At 39.0% G+C, this 27,587-nt stretch overlaps 1 pseudogene; it reads right to left on the bottom strand.

The window, feature by feature from the left end:
- Nucleotides 1-468: 468 nt before the first annotated feature.
- Nucleotides 469-22,585, bottom strand: LOC138356568 (non-structural maintenance of chromosomes element 3 homolog; annotated as a pseudogene).
- Nucleotides 22,586-27,587: the final 5,002 nt, after the last annotated feature.

Raw genomic sequence — 27,587 nt, 5'->3', positions numbered from 1 at the left:
CACAACACAAGGAATAGCTAGAGGACCGGGTCAAAAGCAACATGCGTCGTCCAGAGATAGCATGTCAGGGAACTTGAACATGTTAGGTTTATAGCAAGGCCCCTTTACCCCCCTATGTTAAACTATTTCCAGGATGCAACCCCACAATAAGCAAACTCCTGGGTACCTATTTACTGCAAGGTAAACAGAGGCATTGGGTGATAGGAAATGTGCCCAACTATTTCTGTCCTGCCTGGGATTTGAACCCGGAATTTCCAATTTTGAGTCAACAACAAACCCAACTGTGCTACTGGGCCCCCTAGACAATACATACAATGGAATAAAGTATTACTAATTTTACTTACTTGATTTTATTCTGGCCTATTAAAGCAAAAAATTCTAGGTAACAAACTTCACAACAATCATTTTTTAATAAAAGATTTGAATGTTCTTAAAATTAAACCTCTTCTATGGAATTAAAAAACTTGATACAGTGAAATCTGTTTTTATTTTCTGTACAGCTAAAATTGGAAACATGATAATTAAACAGAAGCAAACAGGAATGTAAAGTTTAAGTTCCATGATCTAGCGAGTCCAAAATGTGAGACTGCCCACTACTCTTGTCCTTGGGCAACCCTCCACTGTGTTGTCCAAGTCTGTGGTCTCATGTTATTTCCATATACCTGGCAGGGAAGTCAAGTAAATCTTGTTTTTAACTGAAGCTTCACTAGTGGTCATGAAACATATATATACTGTATTTGAAATACAGTAATTTGAGTCACACTTAATCCCCAATTTCTCTCTCGCACTCAAATCTTGGTCTTGTAGATATAATTACTGTACAACTAGGTTAGCACCGTGTCCTGTCCATCTTTTTGGCATTCCTGGCCATCTCTTACCTTAACATTCATTTTAATACACTCTTTTAACCCCTCTATTATCATCCATTTCTTCAATAAGATTAAATTTAACAATTCACTTCTTATACTCTACATCTTTACATGACCTTTCATTCCTCGGTCTCATATCATAACATCACAAATGCATTTCACATTGTTCATTTTTCAAGCTCTTGTCATGCAGCTTCTTACATAGAAAAGACTTGGCAACTACCACTGCAAGAACCCCTCATGCTGTTTCCTTCTATCTTATTCTTCCCAACCAGTCCACTTGCTTTTCCTGTCTTTATTTTAACTTTCCACAAATTCTTTTGACACAGAGCCCAAATATTTGAACTTGCAGAATGTCTATTTACCCACATTTCAAAAATAATGAATAATAATTCATTGTGTCAGGGGGACAGGCAGCCAGAGTGTAATTATACACATTAAAGACTTATATCAAGGTTCCCCACCACCCCTCCAGGATGCAACCCGACAGCAAGCTGACTAACTCCTGGGTGTCTACCTACTGCTAGGTGAACAGCAGCATTAGGTGATAGGAAAGCTCCCAATCATTTCTGTCCCGCCTGGGACTAACCCAAATTCTCAATTGTGAGTAGGGAACAAACCCGACTGTACTACCAGGACCCTCTCACAGGACTTTCTTCTCTACCACCATTACATTTACACACATTACCTTTCGGCAGTCAATCACACGAATCAATACAGGAGTCAACCAATGTATATCACTCGAATTTTGTTATGGGTATAATCTTCTGTACAAGCCAAAAATGCACTAAACTACATTTATTACTTTCATTTACTAAGTACACACAATATATTGAAACTTGACCTAAATTATCTCTTACATAAACATAAAACAACCATGAAGTAACATCACAAAGCCCCAGCATACTCCTATGTTATTATATTTAATAGAGTCGGCTGTTACTTTTCAGTACACGACCTGATGATGCATTTTAGTGTCATCCATTCTCAAATTTTGCAACCTCTGGCTTTGATTTTTTTGCTCATAAAATCATCAAAAAGTATTCCAATCACACAAAGGGGTTTATCTGCTCGAGTGATAAAAGATTATGTTCACCAATCCAGGGTGAAGACCCCCAGCAATGGAAATGGGCCATAGGCCAACATCTCTCTATTACATACTCTTACCTTAAACAAGAGAAGACCTCGTACTTATGCTGAGGATACAAGACATGTATTTAAAAGCATAAATAAATGAAATGTTTATGGATGTTTGTATACTCTGTATATGTATGTATGTACTCGGCTAGTTGTGCTTGTGGGGGTTGAACTCTGGCTCTTTGGTCCCGCCTCTCAACTGGCGTACAGATTCCTGAGCCTACTAAAAGTTCTTCACATCTTTCCACCAACTCCATTATATTCAATATATTTCAGAGCACCCCCCCCCCTACTATTCACTTTATATATCCAAAATATAACCACAAGGAAGCTTTTCTTGAACTTCATTCCAGTTTTATCAGAAAATATCATGTTACATCTGATGCTATGGTCAATCTGTACAGGATATTTCACTGTATTATATATATGCAACAACGATCACAAAAATATTTTTATGATCATTGTGATATCTTTTTTCATGAGAGGGTGCAGGAGAAAATAGCATCAGATTCTTGCTAGGAGCTATAACTAATACATTCATTACCAAAAAAAGCACTAACAAAAAGTAACACTTCAACTTACCTTGCAGACTAATTCAAGTACATCTTTCTTGGAGAGCTCATGGTGGGCCCTTTCTCCCCAGCGATATTCACGGGTAGGAGGATCTGCAGTCGTGTCCTGGGTTATTTCTAAATATTTCTGTCTTACAAAATCCTGTGAACCATAAATGTAAATAATAGTTCTCTCTCTCTCTCTCTCTGCTATTAGCTATATAAATTTTTTAAATGTGCTAAAATATACATGCAATACAAAAACAATATGAGGAACATCTGAAGGTTTGTCTGAACACATGATACTGCTATGTAATTTAAGGCTTAATGGTATATGAATTATGGTGTGCATAAAGATATACAAAACTTGGTCGAGGGAAGCAACGTATTTCTTTCTAAGCCAGTCGCTCGGTTGTTTCCTCAAGTCGGCAGACAATGTAAGGCTCACAGAAACTCGGCCCACCTGTCAGGCTCTAAAGAATTTTCTTCAGAGCCTCGCAAGCGAGATGAGTCTTTGTGAGCCCACATTGCTGCCTTAAGGAAACAACCTAGTGACTGGCTAAGAAGGGAATACTATACTTCCCTCAACCATACATGACAAATAACTTTTCAAATACTATTATTTGGTCATGTAGTTGGAGAAGATAGTGGTGAATTTTAACTTAAACCATTAATGAGAGAGCACCTGACTACTGTATAAAACAATTTAAAACTTGACATTCCCTCTAGCCAAAAATGTCAATATAATAATGTTAATTCTCACATTACTAATTATTGGCAAAACATTCAGCTGCTTCCCTGACCAGTACCAAAATGGAGTAGATGGAGGTCAAGCCAAGAATACTTGGGAAGGACTGGACAAAGAGGAATGTAATGGGAGCAATAAAGAATGGCTCAGATATGGGCAATTTGTTTCACTCGATGCCCTATTTCTGAGAACACCTCTTAGCTGTATCCTTGAGCAAACTTCAATAGAAGAAGGAAACCTCTACTACATAAAACCAAAAAGGTAGGAGGAACTTTATCAGATGGAACAGAAGGGCCATGGAGTAGCGAGTCAAACTACCACCAAAACAGCCAACTTTCCAACTGGTATAAGATCAACGAGAGGCAGGTAAGTGTAACATATAATTGCTGGGAATGCAAAGACTCGGTAGGTATCTAGCAGAAAAGATACGAGCCGACCTCCAGAACTCTCACGCTCCAAATCTCCAAACAAGAGATAGACGAAAAAAAGGACAGTGAGCATAGCATACTTCCCGAGCTCATGTGCATAAAGTATGGAGGTGACTAAACTTCACAACTCAGCTTTGGAAATGGGAGACAAACCTTGTTATAAGGAACAAACATACAAAGATTGAGACACGGCACAAGAAACTTCAAAGAGAAAGATACATGGCCAAACAAACCAAGTTTGCAAAATGGGACCATAGAAAAATCAAGCATTAAATGTGATGACTATTCTTTTCTGATGGGGCCCTCAGTATCTTCCTGTGCTAAGTGCTGGTCAAGCCATGTCTTACAGAGACACACCAGGTCTTTGAGACCCAACCTTGCCTACCAAAAGCTAGAATATAAGAATCTGAATTGATTAAACAAAGCAAACTTAAAAACCTATCAAAATGCACATGTGCAAGAAAACAAGCATGAGTTAGAAAGAAATTAGAAACCTAAAAGGTAACAATGCAAATGCTCATTTATGTGATGTAAATATATCAGCCATATTGCATATGGCCATCACACTAGGTGGAGGATCAGGTTACCTCAGTTAGCTAACCCTTTCCATTCAAAAGCTGCCCAAAATGAGCCCCACCATGCAGGCCAGGGACCTAGGACCCCACTAGAAAAATGCATATCATTACATTTAACATTTTTTCTAAGCGTGTTGATTTTCCTCAATTCCCGTATTTCTTTTGTAAAGTCACAAGTCTCAGTAAAGTGGGTTCACAGTTTTGGAAACAAATGCCGCCAAGGCTGACCTGTGGAAACTGAGCAAAACTGGGATTGGGGCAAAGGGGGACCCCAAAATATGCCAAACGTCAGAAACATAATACAAGTCTGGTGAGGCCGATGGACATCCTCAGGAGAACCACCCAAAATGTACCCTAGCCTGTAAAGCCAACCAAAGACAGGTTGAAACAAAGGAAACCTTCAGACAAGAAAGCACCAGGCAGGTTCCTGAAATCCAGAACCCTTAGTCATGAGAATTACCTGTAGAGAAATCCTCGGTAAAGACCAGGAAGGAGCAGGAAGACCGGTGTACAGCCTCAAGAGTCAGTCAGATACATAGGGAACCACAAGATTCCAGCTGCCAGGAACCGACAGCCCAGAAGGGCACAAACTTTAAACTGAAGAGGTAACAAGACCCTCCTAGAAAATGGGTTAAAAGAGAAATCCAGAAGAGACCACAATCTTTTGTCTTTTTTGGCAAGCAAAAGCAAGATCAAACCCAGCAGGTAAACCATATCTTGAGGTTATCTTGAGATGCAGTCTGTGCAGTCTGTTTTGTTTTGCGAGGTATTGCAAAATACAAATGAATGACAAGAACCCTAAAAAAAAACACAGATCACTAGGTCAGTACACTTCATACACATGGGACCACCACCATTGCACATGTGAATAAAAAACCAATAGATCCCAATGCAGACATACCTACTTGAGTGGAAATCCTAATAACCAGATGAGTGAAATTATAGCCAAAAGAATCTTCTAAGAGAGCTAAAAATAGCCAAAGACCTTCCCTAGAACACACAATCACAAGAACTCCATCTTTCCTTCAGAAAGGCCAAGACAGGCCGCAATATCCAGAACTACCATGGATGAGCACAGGACACAGCTCAAGCCTGAGAGGTTACCATGGCTTGGTCAAAGCAGAGGGCATGCATTTTCCCATAGTCATTACTATGACCTCATAGGGGTTAGGTCAACCTATCCCCTATGAGGTCATCCCCGGAACTCTCAGTTCCTGCGACGGCACTGGAACCAATCGTATTGGCGTATGCCTTTCCATTGGAGACTTTCAGCACCGTGGAGAGGGGGACCTGCTGCCTGGGTAACAGCTTCTCCCCGAATCAACCTACCCTGGCTTTGCGCCCTGGTGAAGCCACTCCAGACCAGGCCGACACCAGAGTACCTGCCAACTCCATAGTCTTCTGAGACTGATGGATGCCTACTACTATGAACCAAATAAATGACCTGAACTACAAGGACAGGCTGAAAGAGCTATCACAATACAATAAGCATAAAAAGGAACAATTTTACAACATGCAAGATACTTAAGAGGTACTGTATTAACATGGTGAAAAAAGACAGGCTCTTTGATAGATCCGAGACCAAAATGAGGGGGCACAGATAGATGCTGCACATCAGACTAAGATATAAAAACCATCTTCAGAGTGAAGCAAGAACAGCAGCATAATGCATTAGCCAATGTAATAGTCGAGGTAAATTCCATACATGAATGAGATCAATCAGGAGTTTGTTAACCCTTTAACCCTTAGACACCGGTTATCATCAATTGTTGATTCACAGCTTAATACAGTCACCATATGAAGATTTAAAAAATTATTGTCTGGGTTTTACATATATATGATGCAAATATGAATATAATAGGTCTATGTGGATGTTATGGAGTTTATCTTGATTCATGAAAAAATCCTGCTACCATTTCATGATAAAAATGCAGTTGTTATGAATTTTACTTGGGGAATGTTGTCATCTTCATAGGACAATTTAAATAATTATCGTCTGGGTTTTACATGTACCATATGATGCAAATGTGAATATTTAAATTCAAAGAAAGTTTTTTATAAAGAAAAACATGTGATAAAATAATCAATAAAACAGCAAAGTCGAGCATGAGGCGTTGACAAATGCTAGACGAAGCCTTGCAGAGCGTCTCCACTCAGTGAAGCAATAGAGTATTTACTTAATTTTGCGTTTTATTTAGATTCTGAATACAAATTAGCAATTTTATAATGACAAATTTTTTTGGGGAATCTCTTTTTTGCATATAGGGGAGAGTATGACTACATGGCCACTGCCTAAGGGTAAAGGTGAACATCTGTCTATACATACTGATGAATACAGTAATACTTACAATAAACCCTCACCTGATTTATGAGTTTTGAGATATTGCCAAAAGCAGGATGTACTTCTTTCGAATCCAGATCAATATCCAACTTTTTAAGATATTCCTTCATTGAACCTGAGAAAGCAATTCTGAGTTAATTAATGAAATAAGTACAAGTAAAATATTAAATGTACAAGTTTCCCATTGTGCAACACATCAGACTTAAACTAATGAGGTGTGCTAAGAAATCATCATGTTCTCGACCTCAAAGAGAGGGAAAACTCTCTGAAAGTTTGTTTAATCATGTAAGCTGCACAAATGTGTATATTATTTATATATATATATATATATATATTATATAGCGATACAAATTAGTAAAACTAAACATACATGAGCACCATATCTTAAACATTTGAAACCAATCACATTACATGCAACACATAGCATTCTTACCACATAAAATGATTTGTGGATCAATCTGCATTAATTTACAGATTATAGAGTATGCAAAAAACTCTTAAAAATTCACTTGCATAATGAAGAGTTTTCCCATTGCCTATCTACTCTACTTTTTACTTCTGGAAATTATTAAAAATTTTAGATATTTAAATATAGGGGCTATTATGCTTCACCCTTTCACTGTAGAAAAAAACATAAGGAGTAGAATTACAATACATAAATCCCCATGCTCCTTTCTAGACCCCAGCGAATCCCTGAACTTTGCGGGTGGCTGGGAATGTTCTACCAGGTATCATGAAGATCCAGGAATACTTCCTGACTTACAAATAGTTCTTCCTGAATTATTATCTCTCTCATCTCTACTCTAAAACGTTACACTTTCTCTTTTTGTTTTCAGGCAGTCCTGGTACCACAGTTTAACCGTTTCGTTGGTTTTATGTGGACTGTAAAGGATCTCTATTTTCTTACGTTACTCGTAGCTTTATGACTAGGTCATGCCTTTCTATGAGGAGATCAGTCTTGTATCCTGTTACTCAGTTTACAGTTTACAATTTTTTCAATGCCAAAGCATTGTACAGTATTTAGATTTTATTAATACTGAGTGTAGCATTGTTTTCCTTTGTCAATTGGAAGTCCTTGCTCATATCCGATTGTGATTTATTGTAGAGGTCTAGAAAAATTTATCACATGTGAACAATATAATTAAAAAGAACAAATTAAACTGAAAAGCTACACTCACCTTCAGGCATCAATTCACCAGTCATAAATATGCCTGCAAGTATGCAAGTTAGAAGCCCTATCTTGGCAGCATCACTTCCTTTGCAAGTGTTTTCATTGTCAGAATGAGCCGTGCCAATATTGTTGATCAAGATGTAATTGTTCTTCTTACTCTCTAACTCAACTACTTTGTAAGCAAAAACCTGAAAGAGAAAATCCTCCTTTATTTATTGGTCCCAGAAAAATTAGCATTAAAAAGTCCCAAAAGTCATATGTGCACTACTGCCTGGCCAACTATACAGAGGTACCTCCACTTATGAATTTAATCCATTCCCAGAGACGGGCCATAACTCGAAAATTCGTGACTAAACAAATTTTCCCATTAGAAATAATGTAAATTGAATTAATCCATTCCACACCCCCAAAAATATTAACTTAAAAATACATTTTATACGGAATACCACTCTTTGTACTAGCCACAATGCAGTACATATATCTTACCTTCATTGAGGACTCTTGTTAGCATATGGAAGACAGTGAGGAGGGGGGCGGGAGTGTCCACCATATATGAAACTGAGGTTAAAGACTAAAGACCAAGCCATGTATCAAGACAGGGCAAATTATATGGAACATGGACACATGGATTCTATGGAACACCAAAGAGAAAAAAAATACTCAGAAGCTTTGCAAAGATAAGGAGGGGTAAAGTTCAGAACTTGTAACCTGACTCAAAACAATAGCTCAATGGTGCAACTTCACCTAAAAAGGGGTCAGATGAGAAGGAAAGCCGGCTTGGTACACTCTCACTTCCCCAAATGTAAGCCACAACCCTTTACTTGGAGGTAAAATGACTAAAATGTGTTCGTGAACTAACAAGCCATAAAAACTGATTGAGAGGACCCAAAATTATGGGAAAATTTTTATTAATTTCATCAGAAAGAAAAAATAATGTATGGGATACAGTATTGTATTACAATTTTTCTCAAAATGATTAATCGGTGGACTTTTTATGAGGTTCTTCATTGGTTCTCTCTGAATGCATAAAACAGGAAATCAATATTGACAGCATGCTTCAATAAAGTGTACTATTAAATGTAATGTTAACCCTTAATTACTTTTGAGACGACATAAGGCAGGCAAACTTTACAAGGCCTAGACAAGTATCTAGTTTGTAGTAGGAAAATTTGTAATATCCATACCTTTTCCAAGATATCAGTTGCTTGAGCCATAACTGCAGTGAATTGCCGTCCATGTTCTTTCAAGACTGCTTTCACAATTATCTGACCTCTTTACTGGTATCTGTAAAATAAATGACAATTGGTTTCAGTTTCATAACCTAATACAGTAATAAATAAAAGTTAAACATTTCACTATTCTCAATACTGTACATGTAAGTCCAGTAGTCCAATGGTTAATGTCCTTGGGTCACAATACACAATTTTGGGGTTGATCCCAGTTGGGACAGAGTTGGTTGGGCAAGTTCCTTGATAAGCCTAACAGACTTCCTGTCTCCAATTATGAGAAACAATAAGGTGAATCATAAGTTACATTCTGAAAATGCCTATTATTGACCAAAATCATAATCTCACATTTTTCCAATTGAAGTTGGTAGGCATTAAACCAGAGAAAATAAGTAGTATATACAGTATATAAATAAATGATGATGATAATTGCATCCATTCATCTTGTGCACTACAGAGAATCACCACAACACTCAAGTGAGTCATCCACAACTGCTTCATAAGACTAGATGAAAATATTGCTCACCAATTCGTATAATATGGGGTGGACCCTTATCCAAGTTACAAGGATATCCGAATACAACTCCAAAAAAATTTTGGCGCACTTTTTTTTTTTTTTAAATATTGTAACCAATTAAATTTGTATTTCCACATATATTAATAATAGAATTACATTGTTATGGCACCATTTTCATAGAAGTAAAACTGAACTAACAAATTTTACCTTGGTGGATCTCAAAGCTATCACAATCTTTCCTCAAACTGGAATGTTTTATATTAAAATAAAAATAAAAAATTTGCTTATTAGCAGCTTAATTAAACTTACCTAACCATAAAATAACTAGACTGTACAAATACTGTACAGTACTTGGCAAGTCAGCTTTAAATGCCAGATGCCGAGCCTTTGTTACTTGGTTGTCTTTGGCTCTCAAGACCTTCATTTTGGCTTGACCTCCCTTTTTAAGAGGCATACTGAATTACCGATATAAATTTCTAACATCTTCGCTGTTGGAGGCATACTTAATTTGCTGATCAATGTAGTAAGGAATAAGATCCCAGGTATTCTGTTGTTGGTGGTGGTGTGGTGTTTCACCCTCCCATTGATCCTCCACCTCCCCAGTAATGTGACCACGTAAACAAAACAAACCGCATAATCATGAATTGGTGACATGCAGCAGAACAATTCGGTATAACTTGTGCCCCAGCACTAATGTCTAAATCTTGAGAAACTCATAAAAGAGTTGGAAAAGTAATGTAGTAAAAAACTCAAGGAGACTATCTACTGCTGAGAACTACCCAAACCAGCATACACAGGATAACTGAAATGGAGGTAGTTTACCAAATCCAGATACACAATAACTAAACACAAAATGTGCACACTAACAGCATAAGCCCACTGCACAATGTAATAAAAGTTTATAAAGAAAAACACAAATTGCTAAACTGAATAATGTATCTGCCAGCCCAAAGTGCATAAGGAAACAGTCAAAAGAAAAAAGAAGTGGCAATGCCTGGGTAACCCTGTTGACATGTGGGTGCTAACAATTGGAGGCAGTTCAGAGTAGTAGCCAGGATTGCCAACTAGTGATAAGGAGAACGTTCCTTGGCAGTCACTTATGTCATGTAGCACTTAAAGTTCAAAGTATAGATTAATTGGCATTCTGGAGGTAACTGGATTAGGAATCCTCCAGTGTCTCCTTTACACCATTATAACCCAATAGGGATGTTTGAAAAGATCCCCAGTTTGCTGGTGCAAAATGTCAACCTCCCCCAGCTGTATATTCCTGCCCATGGAAATAGCTTGAAGGAACAACCGAGTAGAGGACGGTGATGGAGGTAGAGAGAGAGAGGGGGGGGGGAGGGGGGAAGTCTTGGATATATGCTCATCTATAAAGTTAAATTAGACGCTACATTCTGTATTCGTTAACACACTAAGGGACCAGCATCATATACATACCAATAACTAAAAGCAACAAGCGCTCACCCAAGTAAAGCAAATTTACTAACTGAAACATCCGAATAGTACATACAGACAGCATGAAACCACAAGCTTGTTTCCTGTTCTTTATGACTGACCCACAAAGATCACGAATTTGTTTCTTGGTCTCCTCATTACATAACTGACCCTGAACTATCTACTTTTCAAAAGGCAGTTTACAATTTTGCAAGGATGAATAGCCAAGCCAGATATACTACTTCCAGTTGGAACCCAATCATGATGACTGAAGATTAACCTACAAATGTAGTACAACATCAAAATATATATAACAAACTGAGGATATGGCGTGTTTGGAAGTGTTGTGGAGCTTTGAGCTTAAAACCTTAACTAATTATTGCATTATATTTAATACCAGAAAAGAAGTAGTCATGTGGTCCTTAGCAACAACAACAACAACAAAACTTGTGTAAGCAATATCCACATTAAAGTAATTTACGATGGGATCAAACTTATTGCACCCACCTTCTTGCTTTCAGCTACCAGCAAAAAAATTGCAAACAATACCAGCAAGTTTAGTTTTATCCTCTGGCGATAACTGTGCCCCCGTCTGACTCTGAGATTGGCTCTGATAGTCCTCCTCATCATCATCATCTTCCTGGTGTGTTAAAAGATTAATGTAGATTGTTTACATCTTCACAGCCATCTGTACTAGCTTACAGTTGTCATTATCCAGCCCCAATGTCATTCTATTAGTTAATCAAATTAAAAAATACCTTTCTGCAAACACTCGTGACAAACATTGCAGTCCCTGTGGTGTAGTGGTAAGACACTCGCCTGGCGTTTTGCGAGCGCTTTGTCCTGGGTTCATATCCTGACCGGGGAAGGATTTACTGGACATCAATTATTAACTGTAGTCTCTGTTTACCCAACAGTAAAATGGGTACCTGGTTGTTAAACGATTTGGTGGGTCATATTCCGGGAAATATAGGATTAAGTACTTGCCCGAAATGCTATGCATGCTAGTGGCTGTTCAAGAATGTAAGAACTCTTGTATATACAAATAAATAAAAAATAAATATCAATAGAGTAGATTTATATCTATAAAATGTTGTTACAATCATGTCTGAAGGTGCAGTATTTATAGAGATATTAACTAAAATACAATATTTAAGTAATCTGATACTGTATAATGCACTGCAGTGTCCAGTTCTCCTGGGTGTAGTATACAGACTCCTAAATAACTCCCATGACAATAAGGGAATGTAAGCATTACAGTAAAGCTTGTATATTATGATAACACTACTATAAAAACCTGCCATATTTCTGAATATTCAGCCATTTAGGCAGATGGACAATGGAGCAACCTCCAGTCAAATACTGGTATCAGGTCCTGAATGTTCAGTGAATCCTTGGGAACCACTGATCAGTAAGGTGTGATATTAATATGTAAAAACAACATGTTGCAGGCACCGCAGGGTTTTTAGGCCCAAAATTACCGGATACCAGAGACTTTACATGAAGGAGCTACAAGTACTGTACTGCAGTAGTTATTAAAAGGTGAATATATGGGACAAAAATGCCTGTGATGACAGTGAAGTACAGTATATAATTTGCATGACTATAGGTTACAAAACTAAGGTATGCAGTATACATGTACTGTCTAAACTATGGAAGCAGCAGAATGATAGTTCAAGGATAAATAAATGAGCCGATTTAAATAAAGCCTAATGGTATACTCAGTTTTTACTAAGTTGGGTTGAAAGTTGATTACATGGACGCAATTACATGCTCAACGATATAAAAATTTCCCAATCACTAAACAATGATAGTAAATATTGTACAGAGAGTTATAACACTAAAAGTACAGCAGATTACAAGCCGGCTTAAACAACCATGAACAACTGGCATGTGTAGTATGATGATGAACGGAGACAACAATTAAAGAAGCTACTGGTTGACCAACACAGACGTAATGACAATAAACGAAGCAAGAGACCCAGGCGTGACAACCGATGGGGAACTGAGGTCAAATAAGCAGAGCAGTGCAGTGAGGCTGTAAAAATATGTTATAGAATGAAAGGTTTCTTCAGCATATCTTTCGAAGGTATTCGAAAATTCTTTTTAAAATTTTCCTTACCTGGAATGTTGCAGACAGTTCTAGCCGCAGTACTAAAGAAAGGATATTGTCAAATTAGACGGTGTTCTAGATGTTCAGCAATAGGTTTATTGTTGATGCAGGGGAATCAATGTTAAAATGATACCATAGCACAAAAAACACTCACATGAAGCTCACTTGAAGAACATGCGATCGAGAACATAAGAATTAATATAACTTCAAAAGGCCCATTGTCCCTTTAGAGGCGACTGCTATATATATCCACACAAACAATCTATCGACCCCCGTTTATTACGTTACTCAGTAACTTGTTAAATAAATCGAAAATGCTTGTTTATAAATATATATATATATATATATATATATATATATATATATATATATATATATATATATATATATATATATATATATATGCGAAGAAGCCTGAATGGTCCCCCAGGACAATATGCAACTGAATTATATATATATATATATATATATATATATATATATATATATATATATATATATATATATATATATATGCGAAGAAGCCTGAATGGTCCCCAGGACAATATGCAACTGAATTATATATATATATATATATATATATATATATATATATATATATATATATATATATATATATATATATATATATATATATATATATATATATATGTTATATATATATATATATATATATATATATATATATATATATATATATATATATATATATATATGTCGTACCTAGTAGCCAGAACGCACTTCTCAGCCTACTAGGCAAGGCCCGATTTGCCTAATAAGCCAAGTTTTCCTGAATTAATATATTTTCTCTAATTTTTTTCTTATGGAATGATAAAACTACCCATTTCATTATGTATGAGGTCATTTTTTTTTCATTGGAGTTAAAATTAACGTAGATATATGACCGAACCTAACCAACCCAACCTAACCTAACCTAATCTATCTTTATAGGTTAGGTTAAGTTAGGTAGCCGAAAAAGGTAGGTTAGGTTAGGTTAGGTAGGTTAGGTAGTCGAAAAATCATTAATTCATGAAAACTTGGCTTATTAGGCAAATCGGGCCTTACATAGTAGGCTGAGAAGTGCGTTCTGGCTACTAGGTACGACATATATATATATATATATATATGTATATATATATATATATATATATATATATATATATATATATATATATATATATATATATATATATATATTTTTTTTTTTTAATAAAAATATGGAAGGGAGTACCACCTCTAGCTGGAAGAAGGGGGACCCATAGCCTCGGAGGAAACCACACATAACGCATTAGAGGGAATGTTTAGATCCCCTCAAATACAGTTTCTGTGTGCTTTTCTCCTACCACCCCTTCCTTTTTTATTTTTTGTGCTTTATTATGCATTTGATGGTTACAAGATATACATGGGTTGATACAAAAATAATAATGCAAAATGGTGCTTAAAGGTTATGGATCTCTTGAAAAACACAGCAATGGGAAACATTGATGAATGTCACAGACGGGCTCGATCATTGTTGCAAGTCAAACACTTCTTCGAATTCCTCTGAAGTTGGACAAGTGCCCAAGACGCAACAGGCATTTCCCCTCTGAATCGCAACAATGAGGCGCTGGAACAAGAAACTTTTTGCTCTCTGGTCTTTTGTAGCGCTGATCAATTTGTCCCCCAATTCCTTCAGGAACTTCAATGCACATTTTCCCCACGAACCGAGGGTCTCCGAGCCGATCGGAACAAAGCTGTAGCAGTGTGCTAGACCTCTGTATTTAATAATTTTCTGCGATTCCCTGAAAGAAGCAGCACCACCGCTTTCACGTGTGCTGTAGTGGCGGTAGGTACTGGCTAGTGTGGCAGCGCACGTGTAGTCCCATACCACTTGCTTACCATCCTTCCAAGGTAGCAAGGTGACCCCATCAGGGCGCTTCTGAGGGTCGTTAGGTCTGGATAAGTGTGGTTCTCTTTGTGCCGGGCAGCGGGCTGTGGCGAGGCTCCTCTTGATGATGTCGTTGACTTCTTCATGTCTTGCAATTTTACCCTGTGATTTACGACATACCAGACCATGATGACCATATTGGTCTGCCATCGCAGTTCCGTAGATGCACCTATGTTCGGTGAGGATGCGGGCGGCAAGGCGAAGGGCAACTCCAATGCGGAGAGCGTCATGACTGAGGCGAGTTCCCAGGGCTGCATTGGGCACAGCAAATAAAAAATCCCCGGCGTGGGGTGCTGTTACCGCTAGGAGGCGGGCTTTGTTTTCAGCATCAGCGTTGTAAATCATTGCTGTGACAGTCTTTTCCATTATGGAGCTATCCCAGTGGGCCTGCTTGTGGTCTTTTGGGACTTGTGGTCGGGGTTGAGGGTGTGCAATGGTGTCCCATTGTCTGGCTGCTTCGATGAACGTTTGATCATGAGTTCCCGCTGTCTCTCTCATACGCTCTGGTAGGATCTGCCCTACCAATTCGTTGGCTGCTGTACATGAGGATAAGAATGCTGGAAGTGCTACCTCAGTTGCCTTTCGTATGCCTATCCCTCCAAATCTCATATTTATATATATGTATATATATATATATATATATATATATATATATATATATATATATATATATATATATATATATATATATATGTATATATATATATGTATGTATATATATATATATATATATATATATATATATATATATATATATATATATATATATATATATATATATATATATATATATATATATATATATATATATATATGTATGTATATATATATATATATATATATATATATATATATATATATATATATATATATGTATATATATATATATATATATATATATATATATATATATATATATATATATATATATATATATATATATATATATATATATATATATATATATATTGTGACGATAATCTCCTTCAAGAGATTGAGCCTGCTCTTCCCTCCAAAATACGTCGATATATACATCTATATAAAACTACTATGGAAGAAATATCCAACAACTACACCACTCCAAGGTTTGCCAGAGCGCAAAACGTATGCAGCCAGGAACACCTGCTCCACCTCGAACCGCCAAACTACCTGTCTGTCGCCTGCTCCTCGCTGATTGGCTGCGTGTCCAGCTGCACCTGCCCTCCACCCCCCCACACTACCTGATGTCTGGGACCACACGACCTACCGCTCTCAGAATATCCAGTGCTTTCATCAGGTTAACACGTCTCCTTGGTAGACTAGGCTGTGGCTTACGTGTACTAAGAGAGGTGATAGCTTAAAGCCAATATTCCTGCACCTCTTATTTGATTGTATATTGTTCACTTGTTATTACTCACTTGTCTTAACGTAACTTTTCATTTTGTCATTTGATTATTCTTATTATTTTGATTGATTGATTTTATTATATGAATTTGTATGTCCATTTTATTCATGTTTTGCATTTTCTAACGTAATTAAAATCGCATTGTTAAATTTACTTGTGTTTTGTGTGTCTTCTCATTACCTTACCACAGACGAAGTTCCAGATTTTCTATTTTTTTTTTGTTTCTATGTGACGAGGCCATACCCCTAGCTTTTGAACAGCCGAACACCAACGCGTTACCGTCACAATATTAAGATATATATATATATATATATATATATATATATATATATATATATATATATAAATATATAAATATATATATATATATATATATATATATATATATATATATATATATATTTATATATATATATATATATATATATATATATATATATATATATATATATATATATATATATATATATATATATATATATATATTTCTAACGTAATTAAAGACTGCTACCAAAATATACTAATATATATATATATATATATATATATATATATATATATATATATATATATATATATATATATATATATATATATATATATATATATGTCGTACCTAGTAGCCAGAACGCACTTCTCGCCTACTATTCAAGGCCCGATTTGCCTAATAAGCCAAGTTTTCCTGAATTAATATATTTTCTCTAATTTTTTTCTTATGAAATGATAAAGCTACCCATTTCATTATGTATGAGGTAAATTTTTTTTTATTGGAGTTAAAATTAACGTAGATATATGACCGAACCTAACCAACCCTACCTAACCTAACCTAACCTATCTTTATAGGTTAGGTTGGGTTAGGTAGCCGAAAAAGTTAGGTTAGGTTAGGTTAGGTAGGTTAGATTGTCGAAAAACAATTAATTCATGAAAACTTAGCTTATTAGGCAAATCGGGCCTTGCATAGTAGGCTGACTAGTGAGTTCTGGCTACTAGGTACGACATATATATATATATATATATATATATATATATATATATATATATGTCGTACCTAGTAGCCAGAACTCACTTCTCAGCCTACTATTCAAGGCCCGATTTGCCTAATAAGCCAAGTTTTCCTGAATTAATATATTTACTATAATTTTTTTCTTATGAAATGATAAAGCAACCCTTTTCTCTATGTATGAGGTCAATTTTTTTTTATTGGAGTTAAAATTAACGTAGATATATGACCGAACCTAACCAACCCTACCTAACCTAACCTAACCTATATTTATAGGTAAGGTTAGGTTAGGTAGCCAAAAAAAGCTAGGTTAGGTTAGGTTAGGTAGGTTAGGTAGACGAAAAAACATTAATTCATGAAAACTTGGCTTATTAGGCAAATCGGGCCTTGAATAGTAGGCTGAGAAGTGCGTTCTGGCTATTAGGTACGACATATATATATTTATATATATATATATATATATATATATATATATATGTATATATATATATATATATATATATATATATATATATATATATATATATATATATATATATATATATATATATATATATATATATATATATATATATATATATATATGTCGTACCTAGTAGCCAGAACGCACTTCTCAGCCTACTATGCAAGGCCCAATTTGCCTAATAAGCCACGTTTTCATGAATTAATGTTTTTTCGACTACATAACCTACCTAACCTAACCTAACCTAACTTTTTCTACTACCTAACCCAACCTAACCTATAAAGATAGGATAGGTTAGGTTAGGTAGGGTTGGTTAGGTTCGGTCATATATCTACGTTAATTTTAACTCCAATAAAAAAAATTTGACCTCATACATAATGAAATGGGTAGCTTTATCATTTCATAAGAAAAAATTAGAGAAAATATATTAATTCAGTAAAACTTGGCTTATTAGACAAATCGGGCCTTGCATAGTAGGCTGAGAAGTGAGTTCTGGCTACTAGGTACGACATATATATATATATATATATATATATATATATATATATGTCGTACCTAGTAGCCAGAACGTACTTCTCAGTGTACTATGCAAGGCCCAATTTGCCTAATAAGCCAAGTTTTCATGAATTAATTTGTTTTCGACTACCTAACCTACCTAACCTAACCTAACCTATCTTTTTCGGCTACCTAACCTAACCTGACATACAAAGATAGGTTAGGTTAGGTTAGGTAGGGTTGGTTAGGTTCGGTCATATATCTACGTTAATTTTAACTCCAATAAAAAAAAATTGACCTCATACATAATGAAATGGGTAGCTTTAATGGGTAGAATGGAAGCAAGTCGACGAAGAACTCTGTAGGGTAAGGCAGGTCAACAACGGCTTCTCCAATGGTTTCGTCGAAGACATCATAAGAAGGAAAGTGAAACGCCATGCAACCTCTGAAGAGACAACCAACACAACACCTATACCCCCTATTAAACTATTTTACAGGAACTTCTTTTCAACAGCTCATAAAACGGAGGAAAGCGTCCTGAAAGCTATTGTTAATAGAAACGTTATCCCTACAGACAAAAATCAGAGGATAAAACTGACGATTTACTATAAATCCAGAAAAACGGCCAGCCTACTCATGAGAAACTCTCCAGACACAAAGCAGAACGCTTTAAAAGAGACCAACGTCGTCTATGCCTTCAAATGCCCTCTTGGGGACTGTAAGCTCCAAAAAACCCAGTATATAGGCAAGACAACAACATCTCTTTCTAGGCGTTTAATGATGCATAAGCAACAGGGCTCCATTAAGGAACATATAATCTCTTCCCACAACCAAACCATCGCCAGAGAAATCCTTGTAAACAACACAGAAATCATCAATAGATACAGCGATAGCAGGTGGCTTGACGTCTGCGAGGCTCTACACATCAAGAAGTCAACACCAGCAATCAACAGCCAATTAATGCACAACTATATTCTACCCACCTCAAGACTCCGCTCCAATATACAAACAAATCTACTTTCTACAAATCACTTCCATTCAATACCCATTGTTTCGTGTTCTGTCTTGTGTTTAGGAATTTAATACCCTATTAATACCACCTCACCCCATCCACCTCACTCAAATGTAGATATAAACAAATTGGAGATAATTAAGTTCTATTCAGTTGTGTATGTGTAAAGTCTTTGAATATGTAATAAGTTTTACGAAACGCGCTCAAGTGTCGCGTCAGACTAGAAATAAAAATGAATTTTGGAGAATTGATTTTCGAATTACCTCCAACAGTGAAAAGAAATGTACGAAAGATTGAGAAAATTCGTGTTAGAATTATTAATCTTACTTTTTCGGTCATATATATATATATATATATATATATATATATATATATATATATATATTATTAAATATGACCGAAAACGTAAGATTAATAATTCTAACACGAATTTTCTCAATCTTTCGTACATTTCGCTTCACTGTTGGAGGTAAATCAAAAATCACTTCTCCAAAATTCATTTTTATTTCTAGTCTGACGCGACACGGGCGCGTTTCGTAAAACTTATTACATTTTCAAAGACTTCACAAATACACAACTGATTAGAACTTGCGTTTCTCTGATTTTATATCTACATTTGAGTGAGGTGGGAAGGGTGATGTGGCATTAACACAAGACAGAACAATAGGGGATATTAATAGGGTATTAAAAGTATCAACACAAGACAGAACAGAAACAATGGGTATTGAATAGAAGTGTTTGTAGAAAGCCTATTGGTCCATATTTCTTGATGCTTCTATATTGGAGCGGAGTCTTGAGGTGGGTAGAATATAGTTGTGCAATAATTGGCTGTTGATTGCTGGTGTTGACTTCTTGATGTGTAGTGCCTCGCAAACGTCAAGCCGCCTGCTATCGCTGTATCTATCGATGATTTCTGTGTTGTTTACTAGGATTTCTCTGGCGATGGTTTGGTTATGGGAAGAGATTATATGTTCCTTAATGGAGCCCTGTTGCTTATGCATCGTTAAACGCCTAGAAAGAGATGTTGTTGTCTTGCCTATATACTGGGTTTTTTGGAGCTTACAGTCCCCAAGTGGGCATTTGAAGGCATAGACGACGTTAGTCTCTTTTAAAGCGTTCTGTTTTGTGTCTGGAGAGTTTCTCATGAGTAGGCTGGCCGTTTTTCTGGTTTTATAGTAAATCGTCAGTTGTATCCTCTGATTTTTGTCTGTAGGGATAACGTTTCTATTAACAATATCTTTCAGGACCCTTTCCTCCGTTTTATGAGCTGTGGAAAAGAAGGCACCCTTCTTGAGCCCGGATGGGCACATGTATAAGCAAGTAGATGGGGTCGCCATGGGTTCTCCCCTAGGTGTCCTGTTTGCAAACTTCTACATGGGTACCATCGAGCAAAAAGTCTTAGTCGACATGAACTTGAAACCGGCCATATACTGCAGGTATGTTGACGACATTTTTACACAGGTACCTGATGTCAGACATCTGCAGGAGCTGAAGGAGGCATTTGAGCAGAGTTCCGTGCTGCGTTTCACTTACGAGACGGAAAAGGATGGGAAGCTGCCTTTTCTAGATGTAACAGTCATGGAAAAGGGCGGAGGTTTCCACACTGCAGTCTACACTAAGGAAACAAACATAGGAATGTGCCTAAATGCCAACAGCGACTGCCCTGACAGGTACAAGAGGAGTGTTGTTAACGCATACGTCGACCGTGCTCTCAGCCACAGCTCAGAATGGAAGCAAGTCGACGAAGAACTCTGTAGGGTAAGGCAGGTCCTAGTCAATAACGGCTTCTCCAATGGTTTCATCGAAGACATCATAAGAAGGAAAGTGAAAAGCCATGCAACCTCCGAAGAGACAACTAACACAACACCTATACCCCCTATTAGACTATTTTACAGGAACTTCTTTTCCACAGCTCATAAAACGGAGGAAAGGGTCCTGAAAGATATTGTTAATAGAAACGTTATCCCTACAGACAAAAATCAGAGGATACAACTGACGATTTACTATAAAACCAGAAAAACGGCCAGCCTACTCATGAGAAACTCTCCAGACACAAAACAGAACGCTTTAAAAGAGACTAACGTCGTCTATGCCTTCAAATGCCCACTTGGGGACTGTAAGCTCCAAAAAACCCAGTATATAGGCAAGACAACAACATCTCTTTCTAGGCGTTTAACGATGCATAAGCAACAGGGCTCCATTAAGGAACATATAATCTCTTCCCATAACCAAACCATCGCCAGAGAAATCCTAGTAAACAACACAGAAATCATCGATAGATACAGCGATAGCAGGCGGCTTGACGTTTGCGAGGCACTACACATCAAGAAGTCAACACCAGCAATCAACAGCCAATTATTGCACAACTATATTCTACCCACCTCAAGACTCCGCTCCAATATAGAAGCATCAAGAAATATGGACCAATAGGCTTTCTACAAACACTTCTATTCAATACCCATTGTTTCTGTTCTGTCTTGTGTTGATACTTTTAATACCCTATTAATATCCCCTATTGTTCTGTCTTGTGTTAATGCCACATCACCCTTCCCACCTCACTCAAATGTAGATATAAAATCAGAGAAACGCAAGTTCTAATCAGTTGTGTATTTGTGAAGTCTTTGAAAATGTAATAAGTTTTACGAAACGCGCCCGTGTCGCGTCAGACTAGAAATAAAAATGAATTTTGGAGAAGTGATTTTTGATTTACCTCCAACAGTGAAGCGTAATGTACGAAAGATTGAGAAAATTCGTGTTAGAATTATTAATCTTACTTTTTCGGTCGTATTTAATAATATATGTCTACAGGAAAGACTGCTACCAAAATATACTAATATATATATATATATATATATATATATATATATATATATATATATATATATATATATATATATATATATATATATATATATATATATATATATATATATATTTATATATATATATTGTTACGATAATCTCCTCCAAGAGAGATTTGGCCTGCTCTTTCCTATCATCATGTTACTTCAGTACATCTTCAACATCTAGATACTACAAGCAAGAGTAGTACATATTTAGTAAAATACGTTTCTGTCAGGCGCATACATATCCGACACTCGCTCTCCACCTTCGTCGATCACCAAACCACCACTTCCAGCCAGCACACATCCCATTGGTGAATCGTCGTCTGCACTCCACTTCAGCGCCATCTACATAGCCGATGACTGAGCGTGCACAAGCCATTGGATTTAGAATATTCTGTGCTCTCAAAGTGGACACACCTATCTAATATACGTTCTGTGTAATAGTGGATGTGTTCAGCCAGCAAATATTCTCAGCACCTGTTAATTCATTTTTTGTCTTTATTCATTGTAGAGTAACGTAACCACTGTTTAATTTTATGTTATTTTTTGACTTCATAATCTTGTTTGTTTGCACTGTACATAGCCAAGGGATTGTCTTTGTTCATATTTATTTTCAAGTTAATTAAAGTTTCATTGTTCATACAATTTGTTTTGCGTGTTTTCCCTTACTTTACCACACGAGGCAACAGCCACTCAGTCAACTTTTTTTTTTGTAAATGTGATTTGCATTGACATCAGCCATTAGGAGGACTGCCGAACACCTACACTTCTTTTTTCTGTCACATATAATGGGGGCCTGTCCTAGGAGCCTCACTCAGGTACTAGTACTAGAACATCAATTTGTGGTGAGTGTACTTGGCTTTGATACAGTTGCTTTTCAATATTTTCATAACTTTTAATATTTATATGGTGCTGTGAATTTTGTGCATTCCGAGGGTAACATATTGTGAGTGTTAGATAACTGTGGATTACGTGGTGACTGGAGGCCTCGGTCACTCTTTTAATTGGTCGTCCATCCCTCAGTGTTATTACTCGTGTATTCCACCCTTTTCGTCCCCAGAATATTTCTCAAATTCAGACAGATCATCATTTTGGTACCCTGGTACTTTGATTTGTCTTCGGGCCATGCACCCTATCTTCTACAATCCAACCAAAGGAGGATACAGAGGGCCATATTTCCTCTAGCACGGACTACGCTGCTGAGTTGGGACCTCAACAGCAGTTCTCGTCACCAGTTGACACTCGCACCCCTACACGTCGGTCAGAGATGATGATATTTACTCAGGTAGGGAATTGGCTTTCTTTTTTCAGAGCACAAAGAACGCTAATTCTGAAAGTATCATATAATTAAGTAGGAAACCCCTTGCTTCTGTCCTATAGAGACCCGGCAAGGTATCCCTATATTCTTGGACTACCCTTTCATTTTTTAAACAATTAAAAGTTTCATTTCTTTTCGAAACTTTCGGTTTCATTTATTTAGTAGGATTTTCTTGCCCTTTTTCTCTTATACTGAGTACCGGGTACAAGATTTCCTGCGATTTTGATTGAATAATTATTTAACATCTGATATTAACGTTAATTGTTAACGATTAACCCCCCCCCCTTCCGGCCCGTTGGCGTCGTGAGGGGGCTTGGTGGACGGCTGCCGGAGTGTGATGCTCCGTTGGGCAGTCCTCTGTCCTTTTCTGGCCTTGCACTCCTGCTGCTGTCTTCTCCAATTGTGCCGGATCGCTTTTCCTTTTCCTTATGTTTCGTTTTTCTCCCCCCTCTTCTCCTATCTGCTTGTCGTTTCCTGCCGACCTTTTGCTTGTTTTGGATTATTTCTTTGGACTTCTTCTATTTTGACGCCCGGGTGCTTGAGGAGGCATACTCTTGCACCCGTAGAACTGTAGTACCCGCCGTCTCGAGCGAGGGGAACCTTTTATTGTCAATCCCCCTTTCGTCGCTGAACCCGATCTCGACGGACTGACGGTTCTTAAGGTGGCATTTGTGGGGTGTATACTCACGACGCACCCCTAGGGGGCCCCGGCATGATCGGCGAGAGCTTTCTGTTGGGTGTCCTGCCTCTAATTGTGGCTCCAAGGTGGGTATGGGGGCACATTCGTGGATGAATTTCTTTCTCTTCGTCTCTATGTCGTTGAATGTTTCCGTTGTACCCTCTCTGGCTCGTGGGGTGGGCGACCAAGCCCCCGAGTCGGCCTGTATTGGAAGACCAGGCTCTGTAGCTCCCGCTGCGTTGGGCCCCGACCTTGCTCCTCCTTTGACCGTCCTGACTTCTTCCCCCAGCTCCCCTCCCTCCTCTGAGGTTGGGTCGAGCCTCCAGCCCCCGGTGGTGACCACTTCGTCCCCTGGTGTGGCTAAGTCTTTCGTTGTGACTACTGCGCCTTTTGACCCCTCTCTCTCTAGGGGTTCTCAACGCCGTTCGCGCCCCAACCGCACTCGCTCGATTCCTTCCCGTGCTGATGCGTATCAGGCCTTGTTTGGTCCTGCTTCATGGGCCAAATACTTTGATCTCCTCCCTCTTGATTCTGCGCCTCCTGACGATTTCTCCCTCCATCGGCATCTTGTAGATTCCGTGGATGCGTGTGTTACTTTCAACCCCACTCGTCTCGGTACACGTATCGTTGCTGCTCGTTCTCAGGATGCGGCTTCCTGCTTGGCTGCCTTATCTTGCCTTGGCGAGATCCCTGTTCGGGTTTTAAGAACGTTCAGATGAATTCCAGTGTTGGCACTATTCTCCTCCCACCCCATGTTGCAACCGGTGTTCGGAATCTGCAGGATTGCCACGATGATATTCGGCATATCCTTGATGCCCAAGGCCATTCTGTCCTCCAGGTTGACTCGTTTACTCGTCCCCCTCGTGGTCGTCGCCGTCAACCCCTTCGCGTTGTGAAGATCACCTTTGATGGTAGGACCCTTCCATCCTCTGTCATTCTTGCTGGTGCTAGGTGCTCTGTCCAAGAGTATATTCCTTCTCCTCGACTTTGTAATAAGTGCTGGAGGTTTGGGCATGGTGCCCTCCGCTGCTCTGGGACTGTCTCTCTCTGTCCTTTGTGTGGGAGTGAAGGTCACTCTAAGTCGGAGTGCACTTCTCCCCAAGCTCGCTGCCTCAACTGCGGTGAGGCCCATCCTACGTTCTCCCGTGCCTGTGTCCATTACAAGCTTGAGGCGGCCGTCCTTAACCTGAAGCACCGGGAGCGTTTGTCTTCTCCTGAGGCGAGGCGCCAGGTTCGCCGGCTCCCGCCTTATACTAACATCTCTTATGCTCGCGTGTTGCGCTCTTCCTCTCCTCGTCCTTCCCCCCTTCCTCAGACTCTCAACCGTTTCCGGGCCTTGGACCCTGATACGCCCACTGCCCCCTCCTCTGTTCCTTTGAGTTCTTTCCCGAGGGGTCCCCCTCCTGGTCCTCTGTCTGGGGTTCCCCTTCTTTCGACCCGGTCTGTCATGTCTCCTGTGTCTTCTTCCTCGTCCCCCTCCGATCCTCCTTCCCATCCTCTTCCTCCATCTATCGGCTCTCCCCGCCACCTGTCGGTGCAGGCGGATGTCCATCGCTCTCCTAACGGCCGTCGTGTGTGCTCTCGTTCGGCTTCTCCCGTTGAGACACTGGAATCCGTTGCCCGGTACGTAGTTGCTGGGACACCTGTCTCTTTAAGTCAGAGGCGTAAGCCTGGCTCCTCTCCTTCCTCTTCCCCGGCGGGTAAGAAGGCTTCGCTTTCTTCCTTAGCTCCTACTTCTGGCTCTGTTGCTCCTTCCCCTCCCGTTTCAGTGGTTGCGCCCCCTGTTCCTGCTATGGAGGTTTCTTTGGCCCCTGCTTCCCTTTCGGTTGCTGCTCTTGCTGGGGTGCGCTCCCCTCTTTCTACTCCCCCTCTTCCTACTGCTGTCCTTGCCTGTTCCTCTCCGTTGTCTCCTCCTCTTCCTCCTCCTCCTCCGGACCCCGCCCGCCCACCTTTGATCTGTTCTCCCGTTTCCTTCCCTCCGTCTTTGCTCAGTTTACCCATGCCCCCTAACCCTGACTTTGCTGACCCTGATCCCGACCCTGGTATTCTTTAACGTGCTCTGTTGCTCTTTCGCCTTTGTTTCTTCCTTGTTCTCTGTTTTTGTCCTTTCTCTTCTCGTCGTTGTCCATTCTTCAATGGAACGTTCGAGGTTATTACGCCAATTTCCTCGAACTCCAACTTCTGATTTCGCGGTTTTCGCCCCTTTATGTCTGTCTCCAGAAGCCAATGCTTGGTGCTCGTCCTGGTCGTTTTCGTGGCTATTCCTTTCTCTCCCCCCCCCCCCAGCCATTGCTGGGGCTTGTAATTCTTCTGCTCTCTTGATTCGTGCAGATGTTCCCTTTGTTCCTTTACTTTTTCCTTCGCCTCTCCATTGTTCTGCTGCTCGTATCTTTGTGGGGAAATGGTACACAGTTTGTTCCATTTATCTCCCCCCGAGTGTCCCGCTCTCTCTTCCTGATTTGAAACACCTCCTAGACTCCTTGCCGGAGCCTGTGCTCCTGCTGGGTGACTTCAATTGTCGTCATTCTCTTTGGGGTGACGTTCTGACGAATACCCGGGGTCGCCTCCTTGAGCCGTTTCTCCTATCTTCTTCCCTGTCTCTTCTGAATTCTGGTGAGCCCACTCATTTGGACTCTCGGACTCGCACCCTTTCTTGTCGTGATCTTTCTCTCTGCTCTTCTTCTCTTTACTTAGATTTCACGTGGCAGGTTCTTGATGACCTCCATGGAAGTGATCATTTCCCCATCCTTGTTTCCTTTTTCTCTTTTCGCCCTTCCCTCTCTTTCCCTAGGTGGCAGTTTGCTAAGGCAGACTGGACCCTATTTACCCTCAGTGCTGCTCTCTCTGACCTCTCCCTTCTGCCTCTCTCTCGCGCTCTCCTCCTTTTTCATGACACTGTCTTCAACGCTGCCCTCCGCTCTATTCCTCGCTCTTCCTCTCGGGGTCCACGGAAGTGCGTTCCCTGGTGGAATGCGGACTGTGCTCGGGCTGTCCGCTGTAAGCGTGCAGCCTGGAAGAGGCACCGCCGTAGGCAGACGACCGATTCTTTTCTTTTCTTTCGGAAAGCGAGTGCGGTGGCCCGTAGGGCCATCCGTACGGCTAAACGTGAATGTTGGGCATCTTATGTCTCAACAATTACGTCCGAAACCCCTCTGGCCCAGATCTGGAAGCGTATCCGCAAGATAGCGGGTAAGTTCGTTCCCGATGTTTCACCGGTCCTTCACCTCCATGATACTCTTGTGGCGGACCCGTTGCAGGTCGCTTCCGAACTGGGTTCCCACTTTTCTTCTGTTAGCTCTGGTCTTCATCTTCCCCAATCTTTCCTTCTTCGTAAACCTGTCCTTGAGTCT

This window comes from Procambarus clarkii, chromosome 73 (genome assembly GCF_040958095.1).
Source record: "Procambarus clarkii isolate CNS0578487 chromosome 73, FALCON_Pclarkii_2.0, whole genome shotgun sequence".
Lineage (NCBI taxonomy): Eukaryota > Metazoa > Arthropoda > Malacostraca > Decapoda > Cambaridae > Procambarus > Procambarus clarkii.
The sequence above is the reverse complement of the archived record's forward strand: the minus strand, read 5'-3'. Positions and strand labels throughout refer to the sequence as shown.